The following is a 15,662-nucleotide window of genomic DNA, read 5'->3' as shown; positions in this document are numbered from 1 at the left end:
GAAGCCAAACATAACTAGGGTTCTAGAATATATATATATATATATCTCTACACGTACACCTTCAAGTCTCTATTTGCCACTGACCTATGGCATGCAAGATACAAGGCCATCATAGCAGAATAAAAAGAGAAAATATATACAGACAAGTACTAAAGATGAAAACAGATAGGAAATTCCTATAACTTGCTTAAGCGCTAATAAAAGCATAGATATCATTTTCCAATCTGCTAGAAATATAAAACTATAAATATGTCCGCTATATTTAGTGAACCTTTCGCAAAGTCAAAGTTCAGGCTTTATACACATCTTGCCCAGCTGACCAAGCATAGTGTTCTCAGGAATTAAAAAAAATCCTCTCTAAACAACTATTACCAAAGGTATTTTTAAACGTTTTCCATCTAAAAATTAGAGATGGGTGGAACTCGCTGAGTTTCACTACGCAGAATTACAAGGAGTTACAAAAAACTGTAAAAGATTCCACGGAGTTCCACCAACGGGTGGAAATCATGCATGCTGCACTGCAATTTAGCACTAGTCGTGCAAGCAGCATTGAAAAACAATCCGCGCCTAGGTGTGCACAAGAGTGCGCGGCCATTCGAGTTGTTTTTGCTGCTGCAGTAGAAAATCTACTTGAACAGCAGTAAATCTACTCGAGAGGCAGATCTTTGACCGTGACCGCTTGTGTTAGAAAATTGAGCTAGGGGCACCAAATCTAGCTTGCATTTCTGGAGACTCACGGGAAAAAAATTCTGCCATGTGGCGACAGGCAGAATTTGGCAAGAACTCTGCGTTGTTGCCAAATTCCGCAGGCGGAATGAAACATTCTGATCACCCCTCCTAAAAATGGGGGAATTATCTTTGTCAACTCACTCACAAGGCATCCTGCCACAGAGTGACAAGTTATATTTCTATGAAGTACTGAAAAAACGTATACATGACAAGACACAGCTTTAGGTTTTCATATACTATTGCAGAATACAAGCAATTGCAAACATTAACAAAATAAGCTTGCATTCATAAATAGGTGCACCAAAGGGAGTGAAAAATCATCATAAGCCAACAAAACACCTTTCTCAATAGGAATTTATTAAAACATAACCATTTTATAACCTAGCAGGGAGCAGTCATTTAGGCAAGAATGCAGTGAAGCACAATTGACCGTTTTACCATTGTTCAGTTCCAAAAACAGTGTCCAAGTTTGCAAACTTTGCTGTGAGAAAACATTTTCTGTGGCCACAAGGGCCATCCATGCCACTCCACTCCATGGAGAAATAACATTTGAATTATGGGTGGGTGGCAAACTCCACTCCACTGGAGGAGTACACAGAGTTTTTGTGACTTCGCGCTTCGCTTGGAGCATGGAGTTCAGCAAAAACTCCTCCTCTGGTGCGTGGCGGAGTTTTACTGGCACCCACCCATTAAAAACAGCACCCCCAGCAGCCGTAACATGTCTCAGACGCAAGGACGTTGCAGTGAGAGAATGGTAATCAACACAAAGGCCCTTACCATATATCAGGATTACAATCCAAGGGCAACAGCACATTTCACCAACTGGGGAAGTCAAAGCAGAGGAGCACTACTAGTCACTGAGGTCAACCTTGGCACGTTAATGACCTCAGCATAGACCAGACCTGCCGGGAGATGGCGTCTGTGTCCACTACAGCTGCGGGTGGCCAATGGGCAGGGCGGGTTCAGGTGACCAGTATTTTAGTTCCAAATGAACCAACCAGCAACCTTTAGATAGGGCAGAATACGATGGGCACAAGCAGAACTTCCATCAGAACTTGCTGGCAGCCACGTTGAAAAGGCAAAGAGACTTTCCACAAGTAACAGACTATCTTCATAAACATAACTTTCTATACAAATCAGAGCCTGAGGTAGGAGCCCGGTTGGTCCTGGGGGTTACAAGAAGATGAGCAATGTGATGAGCGGAAAGCAAAGGGCTGGAAGTGGGACACAATGGCAGCAACAGCGAGGAGTACACACAAACTTCAGAACTCTTCTTTGGAACGAGGTAACAGTGGAGGCCTAGATTCTGCAGACTATTAAAATGCCTGAACTCAAAATGATATAGGGAAGTGATCTATGCCCCAGTAGAACAAATTATGAGTGCAATCGTGGAGCAGGGGGGCCTGTGGACAACAAAGAACTTTGATGGCCACAAGAGACAATTGAAGGGGTGACTTTCGAAGGGAAAGAGGTAGCGGAGATACGAATTAGAGTAAGAGGGGAGTTTCAATGGGAGGGATCATTGCACACAGGAGGTACAATACGTTCAGAGAAAAAAGGAGGACTTTGACAAATTCATGGGGATTACGTACCCTAGCGGAGCACTGAACTAGAACGATTATTGGGCATACCTGGGGCAAACAGGAAAAATATGTATGTTATAGGGACAAGAAAACAAAAAGCTTAAGTGGAAATCAATAGATTAGCATAGCTCTATTTAGTGGCATATTGATGCCATGGTTAGTATTGTAAGTCTTATTGCAAAAGGCCTCAATGCACAGGTGAAACATGAAGCTACACTCAACTTACTTAGGAGGTGACTCCTTCAAGAGGCACACTTTTTGACGTCAGATTGGGGCAGAGTGAAAACAAAATTCTTCCCTACCTAGGTATTCTCATCCCATACATCCAAGACTGCAGGCATAGCTATATTGTGCAGCAATTCCTTCACTGGACAGGTCCACAAGGCAATAACAAATAAAGATGAAAGGGTAGCAGTTGCAGCAATACAATATGATGGAAACAAGTACACTGTAGCGTCTGACTGTGTCCCGAATTAGGGGCAAGAACAATTCATGAAAATCACCATCTCTAAAATAAAAATGTTTGCAGAAGGGGAAGTTATTCTGGGAGGGGACTTTAATCAGCGGCGGCTCATCTGCAATGGCGGAGGAGCGTCGCCCCATTGGCTCAGAGCAAGCAGCTGAAAATTAAAACGATATTTTATTATTGTTTTATTTTTCAGCTGATGGTTAAGCCAGTGTGTGCAGGAAGGGGTGGGCTGGGCCATTGGTGGGGGGAGGAAGATTGGAGTGGAGTGCTCTTAAGTGCGTATGTCAGTTTGGCCGACCATCTTAGGCCGGACTAACAGACATGCGCACTTCGGTTTCACCAACCCAGCTGTATTTGACAGCCAGGTTGGGGAAACAGCACAGACTCCCTGTGCCTGAACAAGCAGCAAACCAGCCCGCTCAGGTGAATCCCTGCGTTGCTCTGTAGCACGGGGATTGCACAGGGAGTCTCTGGAGCTGCTGGGACCAGGAAAAGGAGCACGAGGCGGCCGGCAGCATCAGGTGAGTTTTATTTATTATTAAACCCACCCCCCTCTCAAAAGCCCCTCCATCCGCCTCACAATTTTTCAATTGCATTGGCCACCACTGATTTTAATATAGTGATAGATAACCAGAGAAACCGGCCATAACACAGATATGATGGAGAAGGAGAGTTTTGAGGGAAAGTTAGAGAACAGCACGCTGAAGTGGACTTAGTGGAGGTGTGGAGAGAGAAATATAGTGAAGAATGGGGCTACACTTTCTACTCACGATCATAAAAGATATATTCTCAAATGTATCATTTTCTCTTGGGCCTTAGCTTACAATAAGCAGTGTCAGATTCTCTAGTAGGCCATTTGGCACTATCAGATCATGCTCCATTGACAAACAACTTCTACAAGAGCCTTACAGAGACCACTCATGGCATCTGCACAAGCTTTCACTACAAGAATCTGTTATTAAAAATTGAATGGGGAAATAAATATTAGATTATTTAGAAGAAAACAACAATGCAGATACCCCAATAGCAATAATTTGGGACACTCTGAAATCGGTTTTGAGGGGCATATTTAAATCAGAGGCAGCTCACATGAAAGCGAATGCAAGCGAAAAAAGAGAGCACCTCATATCTCAGCACATGGCCCTAGAGTACGAACATGAACACATATCTTCACATTAACTATGTGGTGGTCGCCTGATCAGAACTCAGGACCTTAGATTTTGTTGAAACAAAGAATACACCTACACCTTCTACGTACTTGACATAAATATTTTTACTAAACAAAAAAACAAAACAAAAAACAGGCAAGATATTAGGTTATCAACTCAGAGCAGGAGTGAACAGTGGCAGGGTACAGGCTATATGTAACACGGAAAAAGAGAAGCCTTTCTGATGATGGAGTGATATGATGATGCTCCAACTCAGGAAGGTATCTTAGCAAATCCTTGAAATTCCTGCAAGGAGTCTTACAGCCATCCTTCTCAGAGTCAGTACCAAACTGTTTGAATACAACTTGGTGCTCTCAGAACTCCCTCTCCTCCAAATGACATTTGCCTCCCTTCTAGACTTAAATAATGGAGCCAAAGGGTGGGGCGGCTCTGAAGCCAGGGCCAGTCCAAATGGCAATGGGTTTTGAAGGTAATCTGCATAAACAAAGTTGCAGGCAGCGATAGCCTCATTTGGAAAGAGTCGGTGCCATAGGTGAAGTCGATGGAACCACTGGCGCTGCTAGAAGCAGCAGAAAACGGGGTGAATCATACAGGGGGAAGGCCCACTGGTGAAAACCTGTATGACATCCGCACATGTCGCATGGGGTCTAACAGACCCCCAGGAAGTGGACCCACATACCTGAATACTTCAAACATGGAGTTCAGATAGGGGGCTGGATAGCCCAGGTGCGGGGGTGAATAGGATCCAGGAGTTGCGATGCAGGGACCTCCACTGGTACCAGCTCTTGAGGCGAGAAAACCTCAACCCCCTTTGGATCCAAATAGGAGTCCAAGTGTGGCTAAGGTGACTTACCTCACTTGTGTTTGTTTCCTTGCCTTGTCGTCTCATGCTTTTGGTGTGAAGCCCTCAACTCTGTCAACACAAGAGACCAAGAGCAGGGCCTGGACCTGCGCCTGCCTCTACATTCCCTTGCCCAAGAGATAAAAAGGTTAGCCTCTTACTCTTTGGTGGCCCCTGGGTGCATGCTCCACAGACAGAATTCGTGGGGGTCGGTAATCAACATTTGCCCCTCACATTAACCACAGAGCTTAAAGTCTGACCTCTTAGGAAGGGACATTATGTTCAGTTCAGATAAAACCATGTTTTACTTTAGTAGAAGCTAGCTCCGAATACCACAGTGAAGGTATGGAAAAAAAGGAATGGACATCAGTAGGACAGTGGAGGTGCTTCAAGGGGGTCAGCAACCCCCTTGGGGTTGTCACAGGGATGTCACTCCTGGCATCAAACAGGCAGCGCCCCCTACTGTTGGGGTAGAGATATCGAGAACCGTTTTACAGACCACAGAAGTATTGAAGGCGTGAGGAATCTGCAGATAAAAGTATCAATCAGAAATACTGATTCACTTCCACACATTCTCTATCTTCCTGTGTTTTGCAAATATTAAGGAACTGCAAATCCACCTCGTTTCATTTTCTGGTTTACTGCATACTAATAATTTGATTTCCACTAGGAAAACTGTGCGCTTACAACCAAAAGAGATGTCAAGAAAAATGGATTTGCTGGATATTGTAAAAACAGTTGTTGGACGCAAAGCATAAACTTGTCAATACAGTTGTCTAATATAATGCAACCTGAGACATTTTGATTATCGAAACCCCCACCCACACCTCCATCTGTGAAGCTCAAGCAGGCATTCAGAAAACACAGTCACTCATTCTGCGCGCAGTGCGCTTTAGAGATGCATGGCAGTTGAAAACAGTCAAACTTTTCTTTCCAAACCTGAGCTACGGACAAATCACTCTAGCCCAACCTAAATCATCGCCTTAATGTCTACACTTCAATCGGGGAGTAGATCCGGCATCCATTACCAACGAAATGGATGCATTTTTCCAAGCAGGCAAGTCCTTTCTACTGAGCCAGCCTAAATAGCTGGACTTGGTTCAATAAATCGCGGTATTTCTCATTGTGCAGCAAACTGTCAGTGAATTCCAAGTTCAGGCTTTTCCAGGGCTTTTATTTTAATTAAAAGCAATGATTTTCTTTAATTTAATTTCAGAAGAGCAAATTGCTGCTGATTTAGGAGAACCTCGCCGCTTTTGTGGACGAAAAAGATCCTTTAAATTAATTTATTAATGCATCTGTGATGTCTTTGTAAAATAAACAGAAGATAGGTGGTTGGGCACTTCAACAGCCTTTGTACCGTTCTGACTTCTGCCTTTCAGAGGTGGAAAAAGTAAAGCTACTTTCCATACACATGTTCAGTTCGGGTTAACAGAGCCTTCTACCTAAAACCATTATTATGTATTTGTTAAATATGATCTTTGCTAACATGCACAGAAAATCATCTGGTGCTTCACAAAGGCACATGTGGGCGTCTGGTATGGGCGATGACACTGGCTAGTGGCTTGCTTCTCTCTAGGCCTGCGCAATGGCTGCACAATGGTCTCTTAAACCTAAAGGAAGAGCTGGTGCGATTGCAAGGCAAATCGAAAATATCACAGAGTCATCGGCCAAGAGAGCCTAAATTTCCCCCAAGAATCATTTTTTCCAGAGGTGGAGGTGGACCAATTACACTTTATCTCGGGCGACAAAAATTCGGACCTGTCTATCAAACTATCAAAAGTTACAGATGTTGCCACTGGTCATCTGCAGATTTTGTTGAATAGCTGTAGTGTTCCTTTATGCGCGGCAGTCTCATTTTTGGATGTTGACAAGATGGGCAAGCACTTCCAAGAGCATTAAGGGCACAGTAATAGACGCATTAGACATTAGCCAGAGGAGTCCTCTACGTTACGTCTGTAATGAACATAAGCATTCCCTATGTCCACTCATTTTATGTCAATGGTAGTATTCAGTATTGGAAATACATTTTAAAGCACTTACCACCCCTGACATGGTGTGTTGCTCTGAAAGCCAAAGTTAGTGGCTAATCCAGTTGTTATTGGCTATTTTTGGCTACTGGGGTTAGTCTTATGCTCTGAAGGACACCAGCCCACGCATTTACAAAATTTACTTTGTGGTGGATTTAATTAATAGGACTTAGTGAGATTGGTCTTAAAAAGGGGTTTCAAGAAAAAGTTTCAGCTTTTTTGTGTTTACGCCTTCTTCTTGTTCACAAATGTTCATGAATGAGCACACGTGTCTCACTTTTCCACCTTTCTGTGCAACATAAAACGCTATAAATGGGCTGTGCTAAGCTCCAGCTGGTTGCTAAAACCACAAATGTACCCCCCACCTTCGGGGGTCCCAGCAGCGTGGTCCAGCGGACAATCATTTTTTTCTCTGATCACTTCCCAAGAAGATACAGCTTTTAAGAGTGGATGTGACTAATGAGTCCTTCAAACAGCCAGCTCTATCACAATTGTGTTTTTATTTCTCTGCTGGCTCCTCGACATTATGCAGTAATAACAGGGGAAGAAGTCAACATCTTTTAAGCGGTAAGCCTTTTCATTCTTCAGAGGGAATTTCAAATGTTCACATCATGGACGAGAGGCTAAATATGGTGGAGGACAGAGTTGTTCAATACGAAGTCTCCTGCTATGCAAGATAAATTTCACTAACCCCTTTGGCCAGCAGTTCATGAAAAATGACTTCAGCCTGAATGCAGTTAAGCAATACCAAGACTCTGAAGTAACTCCATCAGGTTATAGAAGGAGGATTGGATCATGAAGTTTTCATGCATCCTATACACATCCTTCTTACCTCATGCACATGTTGAAAACCATCCTGACATTTGGCTAACATCATTACTTTAAACTATCAGAGTTTAAGAGTGAAGCAATATCAAGAGTGAAGCAAAATCTTTGTCCTAGTGGGATGAGCAAACCAGATACCAAGTCTATCAACAAGTCAAAGATAAAGCTCTCGAGCAAACATCTCCCTATCAATATAGTAATTAATTCAGGCAATCGCTTGTTCGACTACGGTGACAAGTTCACGGATGAGCCATGGATAATGCACGTTTCCAAATATCTATAACCAGGTATAACGAGAATGCGAAACACAATGAATTAGGTGTTCAACACCTCTAGAACTCTCTTGGGAGCAAAACGGCTGCCATCACTATGTTGGACACCACATCAATGATCTTTTGGTCACAACATGGAGAGGTCAAACGAGGGGTTTGTTTGGGAAGGGGCATACGCTGAAGTTCTATCAGTACATGTTAAATGACGTTTGTGTCTCACTTACAAATGTTTTAGACTTGGCTGAAGAATATTAGAGCTTAGAGACTACCAAACAAAATAGAGATTATGCAAAAAATGGTCCTAAACGCCAGTAGATGCTTTGACAACACTGCACTATCTTAAAATCAGGGATATAGCTGTCTAATACAAATCAACCACAAAGAACGAGACTTTGGCCACTTTTCAAGAAGGTGCAGAAGCAGAAGATATCAGTTTTGAAAATACCCTTAAAGGTATAGAACACTTTTTATATTTGAAGAGCAACCCTCACTCAAGAATTTGTTTGCATGCACATTTTCACAAGTAATGACAGGACCCGGGTCCCTACCTGCTACACCAACTAAGACTATCAAGTAAGACTGTAAATGAATTAGCTTGCTAGAGCTAAACTATTTAGAATTCAAAATTTCCTTTTTTGTGCATCATCACAACTATGTTAAGTCCTCCTAGCCATGAAATAAATACCAATTCATGTGTCTCCCAGACCCACTTGCCTTCAGTTCTTAGGTAATAGACCAAATAATTACAACCAATAGGCCAACTCTTGGAGTCCAGTCTAATTTAACCCTCCATCCCTTGATACCATTTGTCTGACAAACTGAAAATAAATGCAAATAAGTAACCGCATACAATTTTGGAATCAAAAAAGACTTTCTTTTGACATTTAGCAAGATTAATGGATTACTCTTGGTTTCCAACAAAGCAAAAACATGCAAAATGGATGTCATTCGAGGTTACATTTACTCAGGTCACCTTACTCAAGGGATGTGAAGAGAAGCATATGTTCTGATTTAACACTACAATGCTGGGTGTGTGAGTAATCAGGCATAGGGGTTGGGCAGTTGGGAGTAGGCTGTGAAAAGGTTTATAATTTAGAGTCTTGGTGAAGAAGCTGACTGAGCATGGCTAAGAGAACATTCAAGCTAAGGAACAAGAAAGGCAATTGACGGGCAATCTCACTCTGGAGCAGAAAACGGTGCACAATTACCTCAGGAGAATGAAAATGTCAGAGTACCTCGATCTTTGCTTACAGAATTTATGAAAGGGGTCCAAATTATGTGCCGAAGACCACATGTATGGAAGATAGAGGAGAGGCTGACTCGAGAATATAAATATTCTAGATTACCTTTTGTCTTCAGCAATTAGGGTGAGGACATACGATTGACTGGATCAGGTAGAAAGGAAGAAGAGGGTATGCTGAGCGTGCAGTTATGCTAGCCCCAAGAGAGCCAATTGATACTCCAGCTCATGTTTTGTAATTGTAATGTATATACAAATGTTATTACTTGCATTTATTAAATGTTTCCTGACCCTGACGAGGCATCAATTTGATTTGCAGACAGGAAGCACTCTACTGCACTGGACAGCCTTGGATTTGTAAGTTAAAAAAAAAAGGAAAAAAAAAAAAAGGAGTACCCCATGAGAGAGTTGCTTCTTTATTGTGCATGGTGACCAAAGTACACTCTTATTGTGTTGTATCACTGAGTCTTGCTGTGGAGTCGAGTGAAAGCGAGTGAGAGCTGGAATGTTTAGGCTTACTTAGAAAATTGGTAAATAACAGGCGTTGATGTGTTTGGTTAGGAGGGAGAGGGGCTGCAGTACGGACTATGCAGGAATGTTTTGCTGTGGTGCATATCTGTCAGACTCTGCTCAGACAGGGGTGCTGTGAATATGTGACTGCACTTAAGCTTGTGATAGAGTGAAGGAGAATGAAGGTTAGCACCACATTTGGTATGATAAGTAGAGGTGTCAGACTGCAGGAGGGTGAGGGGTTGTTCTGTGTGAATCTTTATTGTTTAACTTGATGAAGGACGGCCCCTTCTTGAGGATGAATCTGTGAGTAATGCTGAATACTCTGATGGTAAAGTATCCAGTCATCGATATCCAGTGTAGTACTCAGAGGTCTGCTGAGCTATAGCCCTGTAAGCTAAGGGTTAGGAGTGATCTTGCAGCCACACTGTGGGTTCTTTGCAGCTTTGGAAGCAGTAAGAGAAAGGCCCCTATGTCTGTTGGCATAGTCTAGGCAAGACACAAAAGGATTCATTACGGCCTGGAAGATATGACAAAGAGATTATCTGGTGCTGAAAACGCTCTTTATTGCTTGTTTCAATTTATAAGTCAAGGCAAAACGGATCCCAAGATCATTCTCAGATTTCTTACTTTAGTTGATGGTGGTGGAGAGACTAAATCCTAGGTTGTTAGTTTTTCTTTTTCAGCAGGTTAGGATCTCTCCATTGGTAGTGTTCACTTAAAGGTGGTTTCATAGCATCTACTACTTGACAACTCAGGAACTGAAGTCACACTGCGGGCCATATGTTTGATGCCATTTTTGTCTTGACCAATCTAATTATAAGCACAAAAGACCCTTCTAATCTGGTCTGACTGCTTTGGAATGACCTTTTCTATAAAATTACCCCAAAACATCGGTAGCCATAAACCCTCAGTGACGACTATTACGTGCAAATTCAATTTCTTCATCCCAGACCAAGTTTCTGCAGAATGAATAAATCTATAAGCACAACAAGGTGTATCAGCTACAGAGTCCATCCCTAATGTTCTGTTTCATTAGTTCCCTGGCTCACTCCTTGCTACTCTGAATGAAAGAGAGCCAGTCCAGGACCATACAAATCAGTATATATGCAAAGGAGAAATGAGCCTTGATTTTCAAGGATACTAACAAAAAAAAGCTGAAAAAAAGCTCAGATAACTGAAAGGAAGTGGTAAAGAGACTACTGCACCACACACACACATATATATATATATATATATATATATATTTTCAATGAAAAAAACAAAGGTTAAAGCTTAGTTATAGTTAGGAAAACATATTTTCCCAATACAAACCAAGTTTAAACTAGATGCACTTTAACATTTTTAAAGCTATAGTTATAAATTCCATTTACAATATATCCACTACCTTCAAATTTTTATAAGTAGTGGACCTCATTAGACAGTCTTTTCAGCTTGCTAACCAGACAACGCTAACTATAAATCGCCACTCTACCATGCACTATGTTTTGTCACAAATAATGTCACTTGAGTAGTGATAAGTTTTATGAACATTACGATTTCACATGCTCTCAGTGATGTAATATGCAAGGGTATAAACAGTCCATGGAAAAGGTATGAGTTATAGCTAATGTAGTGTGGCGAGTGAGGTAACAAGACTGTGTTCAGAGGTGCATGACATAGTAATTTGAAGGTGGTGTGCAAAGTAAAAATTGAAGATATAATTTTAAGTTCACAATTTTTAATGTTTGTGTATTGTAACTTGGGTTTGTACAGAAAGAATACATAAGGTAGTTCTAACTCTAAATTATCCTTAAGCTTTGTTTTTTTCCATTGTACATTAATGGTTTTAATTTTTGTCAATATAAATGTGTTTCAAATCACAGTGTTGTGTGTCATTGATTGGAGTGTTGTAAAGTGGGGCGTGGTACAGAACAGTGAAGGAGAGTGCTGTAAAATCTAGTGTCAGAGTGGAGTATTGAGGGTGGAATAGAGCCGAGTAGAGTGAATGGATACAGCGTACAGTGGAGTAAAGTGGTATACAGTGGAGTGGGGTGGTATTGTAGAGTGGAGCGGTGTGTTGTAGAGTGGAGCGGTGTGTTGTAGAGTGGAGCGGTGTGTTGTACAGTAGAGCTGAGTGTTGTACAGTGGAGTATCGCTGACTGGAGAGTCATGAAGTAGAGTGGAGTGTCATCGAGTAGAGTGTTGCAGAGATACATAGAGTGTTGTAGAGTGTCGCGGCATAGAGTGGAGTTCAGTGGAGTAGAGTGTTGTATAATTCAGTCTTGTGGAGTGTTGTGTAGTACAGTGGCAGAGAGTACAATAAAGTGTAGAGTGGTACAGTGAAGTATGAATATTTGTGGGAACAGTGCATGGTAGAGTGGTGAATTATAGTTAGTGTTGTCTGTTTAGCGAGCTTAAAAGAGTGTGTAAGGAGGTTCACTATTTATAATAAAATAAAGGTAATGGATAAATTGTAAATGAAAGTTATAACTATAACTTTAGAATTTTTAAAGTTTGGGTAGTTTAAACTTGAGTTTTAGGGGGGAAAAAAGTTTTCAAAACTATAACTAAGCTTCAATCTTTGTGTTTTTTAATTAAATTCCAATGTGTTAAAAAAAAGTTTTTATGAAAATGTGTTTCAAATCGTATAGTCTATGTCTCAAGTGGAAAGTTTTTATGTGGAGTGTCATACAGTACAGTGGAGGAGAATGTTGTAAAGTCTATTGTCATAGACTGGAGTATTAGAGATTGGAATCAAGTAGAGTTTAGTAGTGTATCATACAGTGCAGTAAAGTATTATATAGTGTAGTAGCATGGTGTCTCATATTGTGGAGTCATGTATCGTAAAATGGAGCAGTGAGTTGTAAAGTGGAATGGCATGTTGAACAGTAGGGAAGGGTATCGAAGATTTGCTCTGGAGTAGAGTGTTTTAGAGTGATGTAGGGAGAAGTAGAGTGTCAGAGTGGTGTATCGTCAAGTAGATTTTCAGAATACAGTAGAGGAGAATGTCTTAGAGTAAAGTAAATTGTCATAGTGGAGTGGCGAATCGTAGAGAGAAGTTGAGTGGCGTCTTGTCGAGTGTCATACAGTGTAGTTCAGTTGTGTAGAGTGGATGGGCATAGAGTGGAGTAGAGTGTCATAGTTATATAGGGTGTAGTTCGGTGATGTAGAGTGGGGTTGCATACAGTGGAGTGGAGAGCTGAACATTGGAGCAGTGTACAGCAGAGTATGGTACAGTGATGTAGGCTGGGATAAAGTGCAGAACACTAGAGTGGGGAAGTGTAGAGTGGAATAAAGTGTGATACTTATTACAGACAGTCGAGTAAAGAGTCATATGTTGGAGTACTGACTTGTATAACAATGTGTAGTGTGGTGTTGTACTGTACTGGAAAGTGATGTAGACTACAGCAGAGTAGAGTGGTATACAGTCTAGCTGATTTCTGTAGAGTGGAGTGGGGTACAGTATAGTGTTGTGTGGTACAGCGGATTGGCATACAGTGTTATAAAGTACAATGGCATTGAGTGGCGTCCAGTGGAGTGACATACATTGCAGTAGTGCAGTAAAGTGGAGTACTGTGTCAGAGTGGAGTGGAGTAAAGTGGGGTGCGTTGGCATACAAAAGCTGTGCAGTCTTGAACAGTAGACTAGAGCATCAGAGTAGAGGGGAGTACAGTGTTGTATAGTGGCATACAGTATAGTACAGACTTGTACAGTGAAGAGAAGGAGTACAGATAGGAGTAATGTGTCAGAGAATGGCATACATTGTAGTGAAGTGGAGCTGCATAGAGTGCAGTAGTGTGTGAAACAGTGGAGGTGTGTAGAGTGGATTGCTTTATAGTAGCATAGAGTGAGGTAAAGTCTAGTAGAGTGGAGTGGTTAAAGTGTGGAGTAAAATACAATAGAGGGTATTGGTGTGCTGTAGAGTGGGGTGGAGTATACTGGCATAGCATAGGTTCTAAAATGTTATAAATGTGAGTGGGGTCTTGTAGAGTGGAGTGCAGTGTCATATAGGAAAGTGTTGTATACTCGCTAAACCATCATCCAAGCAGTACTTCTGTCTTGGCTAGATTATTGCAACGTCCTGTATCTAGTCTCCAATAGGTCAGTCGTAGGAAGATTCCAGCTGGCCCAAACAAGGAAGCCAGGCTGCTCTTTTCCCCTTCCGAAATTCTGCTTGGTCTCTGGTTTTCAATGAAAATTGCACTGGCTCCCAGTGGAAAAGCATACTAATTTCAAAACTTTGTATGTTGGTCATAGGATTTTATATAACCACAAGGCCTTCATTCGTCTAATTTTCTATCACAATATCAACCTACCCCCTGACTTCGCTCAGCCAACCTTAATTTGACCTCAGTCCTGCATTAAAGGAGAGTCAGAGTTGGTGGCCAAGGCCCCTGTCATGTGGAATTTGTCACCTCTTTCTATCAGAAAGACTGATAACCATCTGTGCTTTAGGAAATCTTTGAAAACAAGACTTTTTTCCATCTAATTTCTGTATTCCATCTGTTAGGCCACTGACTTCAGCGTATCCTTTCTTAGGCCTAGCGCTGGGAAGTCCTTTTTTGGGGCAGCGATGCGCTTTATAAATCTGCATAACATAATGGAATAGAGTGTTGTACACTGGAGTGTACGGGCACAGAGTGCGGGACAGAATTAGACACTGGAGTGTACAGGCATAGAGTGAAACAGAATGTTGCAGAGTGCGATGAAGTGTGGTAGACTTCTATAGAGCAGAGTTATGCAAAGTGGTGGATAGTGTCATACAATTGAGCGGTATACAGTGGCATACTCTGTAATGCTGTGGAGTAGCACACAGTGGAACAGAGTACAGGGGAATACTGTACAGTGGAGTGTAGAAGAGTAGAGTGGCATAGAGTGGAACAGTTTAGAGAGCTTGACAGAGGAGTGGCGTGGACTGAAGTAGGATACAGTAGATTTGCATTGAGTGGGGAGGCATTTACTGAAGTGGTGTATTGTAGAGTCGAGTAAACTGTTATAAATTGGAGTGGCATAGAATATAGTAGAGTAGAGTGGAGTGCTGTGCTGTACAGTGTTGGAAACTGTAATTAAGTGGTGTAGAGTGTTGTACAATAGACTGTTTGGTCATACAGTTAATTGCAAATTTGGATAGAGGAGTGTAGGGAGATAGAGTGGAGTAGAGCATAGTAGTGCTGCACAGAGTGTAGTAGAGTTTTGTAGAGTGGAGTTATATAGAGTGGAGGAAAGTACACTGGAGTGATGTAGAGTGGAACAACGTACAGTGGAGTGGCATAAAGTGGAATATCATAAAGTGGAGTGGCGTATAGAGAAATGGTGTAGACTGGAGAGGTGAACTGTGGGGTAGACTGTAATAGCATACAGTGGAGTAGGGTAGAATGGAATACCATACAATAGAGGGGCAAAGATTGAAGTTGAGTACAGTGTAATAGCGTAAAATGGAGGAGCGTACAGAGGTATAACAGAGTGGAGTACAGAGGAGTAGTTTAGAATAGCATAGAGTGGCATGTCGTACAGTGGAGTGGTGTAGACTGGAGTAGTGTACAGTGGAGTGAGGTAACATATAGTGGAGTGGTGTACAATGGAGTGGGACCCAACGGACTAGGGGAGAAACGTGTGGGGTGGAGTGGTGTACGCTGTAGTGTTGTGGAGTAGAGTAAAGTGGAGTGGCATGTAGTGCAATAGAGTAGACTGCGGTGGTGTACAGTAGAGTGGTGTAGACTGGAATATCATATAGTGGCATGGCGTACAGTGGCGTACAATGATGTGGTGTAGACTGGAGAAGCGTACACTGGAAAGGGGTAGAGTGAAATAGCAGACAGTGGAGTGGCATCCAATGGAGCAGCGTAGAATGGAGTGGAGTGGAGTAACATACACTGGAATGGCATAGCGTGAAGAAGCATACAGTGGAGTGGCATATAGAGGAACTGGGTAGAGTGGAATAGCATATACTAGGCTAGCATATAGTGGAGTAACATATAATGGAGTGGCATACACTGAAGAGGCATAGAATGC

General features: G+C 42.0%; 1 protein-coding gene across 1 annotated transcript in view; it reads right to left on the bottom strand.

Moving 5' to 3' along the window:
* DCAF13 (DDB1 and CUL4 associated factor 13) overlaps positions 1–15,662 on the bottom strand; it is a 283,160-nt gene that overhangs the window by 43,877 nt on the left and 223,621 nt on the right. The gene's annotated exons all lie outside the window — the stretch shown is intronic.

Source organism: Pleurodeles waltl, chromosome 2_2 (genome assembly GCF_031143425.1).
Source record: "Pleurodeles waltl isolate 20211129_DDA chromosome 2_2, aPleWal1.hap1.20221129, whole genome shotgun sequence".
Lineage (NCBI taxonomy): Eukaryota > Metazoa > Chordata > Amphibia > Caudata > Salamandridae > Pleurodeles > Pleurodeles waltl.
This window is presented reverse-complemented; position numbering and strand designations above follow the sequence as displayed.